Below are 8,219 nucleotides of genomic sequence, written 5' to 3' on the forward strand. Positions count from 1 at the left end.
GCTATGCCAAAAAGAATGCCATAAAGGCACCATCATAAGGTATAGCATGTATCATGAAAAATCATACAATATGAAAACGTAGAACCATAGGAGTATGAAAATAAAACTCTATGTCGATGAAGAGCAAGTAGTGGAAAATGAATCCACCACAAGACCATATCCACATAAGAATCTCCATTAAGAACCACCTTAAAAAAGACATGAAAAATGCCAACTATGATGACCATGGTTAACAAGCCATTTGAGAGCTTTATCAAGATTCTTATCAAAGTCTTCCAACACCCATATCCACATTAGAATCTCCATGAAGAACCACCTTAAAAAGGACATCAAAAATGCCAACTATGATGACCATGGTTAACAAGCCGTTTGAGAGCTTTATTAAGATTCTCATCAAAGAATCACCATGAAGAACCACCTTAAAAAGGAGATGAAAAATGCCAACTATGATGACCATGGTTAACAAGCCATTTGAGAGCTTTATCAAGATTCTTATCAAAGTCTTCCAAAACTACAACATCATGAAGTGGAGCTATGAAATGGCATCACAAAGTGGAGCTATGAATGGTAAATGAATCTCCAATAGTCAAACATAATGTTTGTTCCAATGGCCACCAGGAAGGCCACTTTCATGAATGGAAAATTAATCTCCAATAGTCATACACAATTAATCTCCAATAGTCAGACACAATTAATCTCCAATAGTCAGACACAATGTTTGTTCCGATGGCCACTAGGAAGCCCACTTTCATCCCAAAACTTGCAAAAATGCGGCATATTAAGGAACAATTAAAAAGAAAGGAATTCAAATCACTCACATGAAACTTGTCAATTGTGAAAGCAAACTTTCATTCAATCAACATAAGAATCAACAATCCACACTAACCTTGATATGCAATAGAAACTTGAGAAAGGGGTATCGTCATCAACAATAGGATTAGAGTTCCACCAAAACATGAACAACAAGAGTGAAAGAACCAAAGAATCAAATCCACACATGAAAAGCCTAGTTGATAATTTTTAATTTTGAACTTTGATAAATAAAGTTAAATGAAACTTTAATTGAAACTTTGATAAATAAAGTTAAATGAAACTTTAATTCTCTACCGTGATGAGCTATAAGGTGACATGTATTTGCTCAAGCACCCTCATTAGAGCATCATTATCCCATGCTACAGGCAATCAAAACAATGGCTTCATCATTATTAGATATAATGATGCAATAGCTGTAGCATCAACACTTGGAGGGTTACTAGAGGTGTTTAACTAGGAATGGAGGACTACTAATGAAAGGCTTGTTGGAATTAGGGTTGCAGGAAAGCACACAAAGCTTGGAGAAGAAGAAGCAAGAATGCACACAACACAAAGTGTATTAGATTGTGTCAATGTACAAAGATAAGTTAGCCCTAGAATGATGGGCGTATATACAAGCCGGGGGAAAAAACCTCCTAAAGAGGGAAAAAATGCCCCGACAGTCCTAAGTGTGTTCACACACATCACTGCCTATATATATGGCAACAAATCTCCCCTGGGAGTGATGGTGTGAACGAGAGCTGGCACTCATGTATAGGGGAGTGCCATGCCCGAAGTAGATCAATCCACAAAGGGAAGCAAGCCCAAAGCTTTGCGGAAAGCTTCGAACTTCTCACGAGGAAGCGCCTTTGTGAAAAGATCGGCGAGGTTGTTCTGTGTTGGCACATAGGCCAAGCTGATCTCTCCTGCTGAGAGTCTCTCCCTGACATAGTGATAATGCACCTCAATGTGCTTTGTGCGAGTATGAAAAACTGGGTTTCTCGCAACTGCCAATGCGCTCTGACTGTCAGTGTAGATAGAGGTGGCAGACTCCTGTCCAACACCCAAATCAGCCATAAGCCGTCTGAGCCACACACACTCAACCGTAGCTGTGAAAGCTGCCCTGTACTCAGCTTCACAACTAGAAGTGGCCACAGTAGGTTGCTTCTTGCTCAACCAAGATATGCATGAGCTACCGAGCATGAAACAAAAACCACTTGTGGACACTCTTGTGTCATAGCAACCAGCCCAATCTGAGTTCGAAAAGGCATGTAAATCTGGCGGCAACAATCCCCCCTTGGGATAAAACAACCCAAGATGTATGGTGCCACTCAAGTAGCGAAAGATGCATTTAACTGCCTTCTAATGCTGAGACCCTGGGCTATGGATAAACCTGCTCACCTGTGAGACTGCAAACTGAATGTCCAGCCTCGTAATGCATACATAAATGAGGCAACCAATAGCTGTCTGATAGAGTGTGACATCAAAGTGATCTCCAGCATCATGAAGACTCAACTTCAAACCTGTCTCCATTGGAGTAGCAATAGGCTTGCAGTCTTTAAGGCCAAATCTCCGCAACAATGTCTCAATATACTTTGTTTGACACAAAGCAATACCTCCATCACACTGCTTAAATTGTATCCCCAAATAATGATGCAAATGCCCCAAATCTGACATCTCAAAAGAGGCATTCAAATCAGCCTTAAAATCAGCAATATGACTCTCATTTGGTCCTGTGAGTAGCATGTCATCGACATAGAGAGCAATGATTAGATGTACACCATCCACACGTTTAACATACAAAGTGCTTTCTGTTGGACTATTCTGAAATCCATGTGTATTCAAATATGCATGTATCTTTTCATACCAAGCTTGTGGAGCTTGCTTTAAACCATATAAAGCCTTTTTCAACCTGCACACTTTGTTTTCCTGCCCTCTTTGAACAAAACCACGAGGCTGCGATACATACACCTCCTCATGCAAATCTCCATTCAAGGACGCAGTCTTTATGTCCAGCTGATGTACATTCCAACCATTATGAGCTGCCAATGCACAAATGCTATGAATGGTAGTCATACGACAAGTGGGAGCAAAGGTCTCATCAAAATCAATGCCCTTTTCTTGAGCATAACCCTTTGTAACAAGTCTAGCCTTATAGCGATCAACACTGCCATCTGGCTTTCGTTTCAACTTAAAAACCCACTTACATCCAATGGCCTTTTTACCAATAGGCAAATCACACAAAGACCATGTACCATTCTTCATTATAGCATCATATTCACTTTGTATTGCAGCCAACCAATTTTCTGAATTTTGTGCCTCATCAAATGAAAGAGGTTCTTCCTCTTCACACATACTAGACACAACCAAAGCATAACAATCTGATGTATAAGAGGCATGCTGAAAACCTGAACGAGTACGACTAGTCATAGGTGCATCAATCTTACTATCACGCAAGGTTTGCACCAGCCATTTTGGCATACCTCTAGCCTGCTCATTTTTAGCCCTATCCTCATGAATTACATCCTGTAAATCTGCATCAGAAATAGGCTGATCTATAATGTCGTTTGAAATCTGCATAGGCTGAATATTTGCCTCATTAGGACTTACATTTGAATTTCCATGTGTAAAGAGAGGCAACAACGTATCAAATACATCCGGTGAACTCACACCTGTCTCTTTGGTACATGATAACAAGGGCTGCACAGCATCCTCCACAAAAACAACATCTCGACTAATCAAGATACGCTTTGACTGCGGATGATACAATCTGTAACCCTTGCTTTCAGCACTGTAACCAACAAAAATGCATTTGACAGCCTTATCATCCAATTTTCTGCATTGTTGCACAGACACTAAAGCATAGGCCAAGCAACCAAAGACACGCAAGTGACCAATAGAAGGTTTCCTGCCATGCCAAGCTTCATATGGAGTAATAGACTGCAAGGCCTTAGTGGGACACCTGTTGAGTACATATGCAGCACACATGACAGCCTCAAGCCAAAATGCATGTGGCAAAGTCTGGCTCTTGACCATACATCGTGCCATCTCCATAAGTGACCTGTTTTTTCTCTCAGCAATACCATTTTGCTGAGGGGTATACGGCACTGTACATTGGTGTTTTATCCCACGACTAGCCAGAAATGCATCAAACTCTTTAGACATGTACTCCCCCCCTCGATCAGAACGGAGGGTGCCCACATTACAATTGGATACATTTTCAACCATAAGCATAAACTGTTTGAAGCACAAAAACACTTCGGACTTTGCCTTTAGTGGATATACCCATGCATGCCTTGAGTAATCATCAATGAAAGTCACGAAGTACAAGTGTTTACCAAATGACGGAGTTTGCATAGGCCCACATACATCACTATGTACAAGTTGCAATTTGCGAGTGGCCCGCACAGAACCATCCTTTGGAAACGCAGAACGTTGCATTTTGCCCAAAATACAGCCTTCACAAACATGTTTTAATGGTGCCTCAAGAGGGGGCAATGAAGCAACCATATCAAATTTCTGCAAACGCAGCAAACTAGCAAAGTTCAGATGACCAAAACGAGCATGCCATAGTTTTGCATCTGAAACGGCCTTTTCATCAGAAACTGCATTTGCTGAATCTTCCACACACTTATCATAAGAATTGAGCCTATACAGCCCACGAAACAAGGTGCCAGATACAATAATTGTATCACCAGAAGTCAAATCATGAACAGTACATCTGTCATCCACAAATTTGACTACAAGTCCAAGTCTAGCAAGCGCAAAGACAGACAATAGATTCTTCTTTATCCCTAGCACATACAAAGCATCTGCTGAAAGTGTGAAAGTGCTGCCATTTGCAGCCGTAAGCATAATTTTACCAACGCCCTTCACTAGGTAAGAAGCATTATTGGCACATGTGACAGTATTCCCATTAGGGATAGCCTCAAGAGAAGTGAACATATCACGATGCGAGGTAATGTGCTTTGTAGCACCACTGTCAAAATACTAAACATGAGAGTCAACAGAAACTGCCAAACATGCATCATGTACAAATGGATCATACTGGCAATACACGCTTAAACGCCCATTCTGTATCCTGCACAACATTTACAAAATCTGCATTTTTAGAAGCATCCGCTATTGTGGCTGCATTTGACTCTTTCTTCTTTGCCTCTTTAGCCTTTAGCTTAGGGCAATTCTTAATGACATGATCATTTGCCTTACAATAGTTGCACCTGGTCTTTTTCTTGCCTTTATCAAGAGCCTTCTCAGACTTATTGTTTCTACCTGTGGAAGGAGAAGAAGTTGCAGACCTACTAATAGGAGAAGAAACAGTGGAAGGGGCTACCTTACCACTTCTTCTCTACTGCTGGGCAGCAATAAATGCTTGATCAACTGCACGCTGCCTGGCCCTATTTTGCCTGGACTGCGCTTCTTGCAAGAGTTTGTTGACTAAAGTATCATACTTGACAGCATCAGGTCTGTCCTCATTAAGAAGTCTCCATGTGGAAGCAAAAGTCTGATATGTCTCAGGTAAAGCATCAAGAACAGTCTGCACAAGAGAATGATCAAGAATAATCTCACCTGCAGAAATCAATTGTTCTTTGAGATCTTTAATCTCAGCAAGAAAAACATTCATGTCATCATCTTCTTGCATAATCTTCAATTCTAGCTCTTTACGTAGGTAAGCGATTTTTGCTTCGTTACGACCTGCATACAAACCAGCTAGAATATCCCAAGCCTGTTTTGCTGTTTTAGCTGAACGAATATGTGGGGTGATGTTACGGTTGATAGAAAGTGCAATCAAGGCATGAGCCTGCGCATCTTTACCATCCCAACGAGCTTGTTCAGCAGTGGGTAAAACAGCAGCAACAGTAGAGCTGCTAGAACCTGCAACATCCTCAACAGATCCTACATCCACAGAACCTGGACGTACATCCATACCCTGCACAATGTTCCACACTCCTTTTGCAACCAAAACATGCTGCATCATGTATGCCCAAAGTGGGTAGTTGCATCATTGCTGTTATCAGCCATGGCCACTGACTGAAATTGATGCAAAAGCTACCTGTAATGAAGCAAAGACTGAACAAAAGACAACTTGTGCTATGTAGCACGGTCCACAATAGAACACGTATGCCTGTTTTGCAGAAATTTGCACTGTCAAAATTTCTGCAAAAAATGACGAAAACACCTGTGCAGAACTTGAAATGCAAAAACGGAGCCCGAAACGACCTCAGATGCAAATTCTGAGAACGTAGAGCCCTATGGGCCAATTTGCAGAGTATAGGGACCCGTAAGCGCTCGTGAAAACTCACCTCAATCGGAGAATGTGAGTCGGAGGGTACTGGCGACGTAGCCCTGGAAGCCGATGCCTACTCTGATACTAATTGTTGGAATTAGGGTTGTAGGAAAGCACACAGAGCTTGGAGAAGAAGAAGCAAGAATGCACACAACACAAAGTGTATTAGATTGTGTCAATGTACAAAGATAAGTTAGCCCTAGAATGATGGGCGTATATACAAGCCGGGGGAAAAAACCTCCTAAAGAGGGAAAAAGTGCCTCGGCGGTCCTAAGTGTGTTCACACACATCACTGCCTATATATATGGCAACAAGGCTATCGGGCTACCTCACCAAAGAACAGTTTGCAAGAATTTGAAGTTGATGGTTGTTGGTGGATATGCTCCGATGGTAGATTGGTCATATATTTTGTAAGCGCCATTAATGTTGGATCATAGTTTTTGCCACCCTATTTTACAACTATCACCGTGATAAGATTTGTGATCATCTTTGCACACAACAATAGTGATGATGCCCCTAATTCAAGTAGTAAAGCCTTTAGTGACAAGAGCATTGTTGTCTACTTCTCCCACCATCATTAAGACATCATGGCTATCATCAAACAGGTTTCATAATGGCTTGCCTTTTATTTGTTTAAGTGATTAGCCATAATGAAATCGCATTACGATTTCACCATCACCACCTTCTTCGTTTGGTCATCACCAAAGTGTTCCTCATCTTTGGATCACTTAGTGTGTGCGGAACATTCCTTCATCTCACTAACTCGTGTTCTTTTTCATCAGAGCCTCATAATTTTAATCTATCATGGCTTGGAGTTGAAGAATATCATGGCTTCTCCTTCTAAGATTTTCTAATGATGATGGCCACCTTAATCTACCCATTTTGTTGCTTTTTAAGCATTGGCTCCCCCCCCAAAGGCTTCGGGTAAGATAAGGAGGGTCACCAAGTGTTGGTGGCATAGTTACGACATGATAGAATTACACAGAAAATCAAAGATCACACAATTGTCTTGCTCAATTTTATTCCCAAAAATAGTAGTCAAATTGTTGGTTTTTATTAACACTAGTTCTGTAATTGGACACTCTATTTTATTCCCAAAAATAGTAGTCAAATTGTTGGTTTTTATTAACACTAGTTTTGTAATTGGACACTTTAGTGTCCTGTTTCTCACCAAAACTTTGGAATTTTTTGGGAAACCTAGAAACAACATTTCTACACCTTGTTTCAACCATAGGTCGGTTAAAAGTCAAAAAATAAAGGGGATTTTTCATGATGTCAAAACATAAGCTATATTAGAAATTTGACAAAAAAACTCTAACTTGAAATTTTCATTGAAATTTGAAGCTGTTTTGTCAAAAATCCCATAAAATGCCTATAACTTCTTGAATAAATCATGTTTTTCATGTTTGTAAAAGTCAATTGGTAGAACTTGGGGTTTCAAAACAACATAATCTCCTTTAGGTCCTAGTTCCTAAGCTACTTGTGAACTATAACAAAAATCTCATAATTACCAAGATGCTGAAAAAGAGAAAAATTTTGGCCTTCCAAAGGTACTTCCATAAAACTAGGGTTATGTTAGTGCAAATTGGCAATCAGAAATGATTATATAGTTCAAAACCAAGTTAATACATATTTTTTGGGGTCCCAAGCTCAAGTAAATCTTGCTACTTGAGCGCTATCTTAGTTTTTCAATCGTGCTACATTTTTCAAAATTTCTAAATTCTCTCTCAACAACCATGAAACAAAGGTTTTAGGTGCCCAAATTATGTTTGTACAATGTACCTTAGTGGAATTATTCTATATAGACAAAATGTTGCAAGTTTACTAAGGAATGTAATGCGTATGACTCAAGAATCTAAATCCAGAATTTTTGTTGTGTGCAGTTTTGACATTTGAAACAATTAATATTTGTAGCTTACTAAGGGGCTTTTACATATAACTTTAAGATCTCAATGGATAGAGTAAGCATTGTATCACCTTAAAAAACTTGCAAACACATTAAAACCATGTATTGGTTTGGATACAAATGGATGCTAAAAAGTGGTGTATCAAACACACACAACTTCCTACTATTTTAGACACTCTCAATTGAATTTTATTTCATGTGAAACTTGGCAAAATCTTTGACACAAATATGAAA

The sequence above is a fragment of the Cibotium barometz genome, chromosome 4 (assembly GCF_041138505.1).
Source record: "Cibotium barometz isolate CiBa-2024 chromosome 4, ASM4113850v1, whole genome shotgun sequence".
Taxonomy (NCBI): domain Eukaryota; kingdom Viridiplantae; phylum Streptophyta; class Polypodiopsida; order Cyatheales; family Cibotiaceae; genus Cibotium; species Cibotium barometz.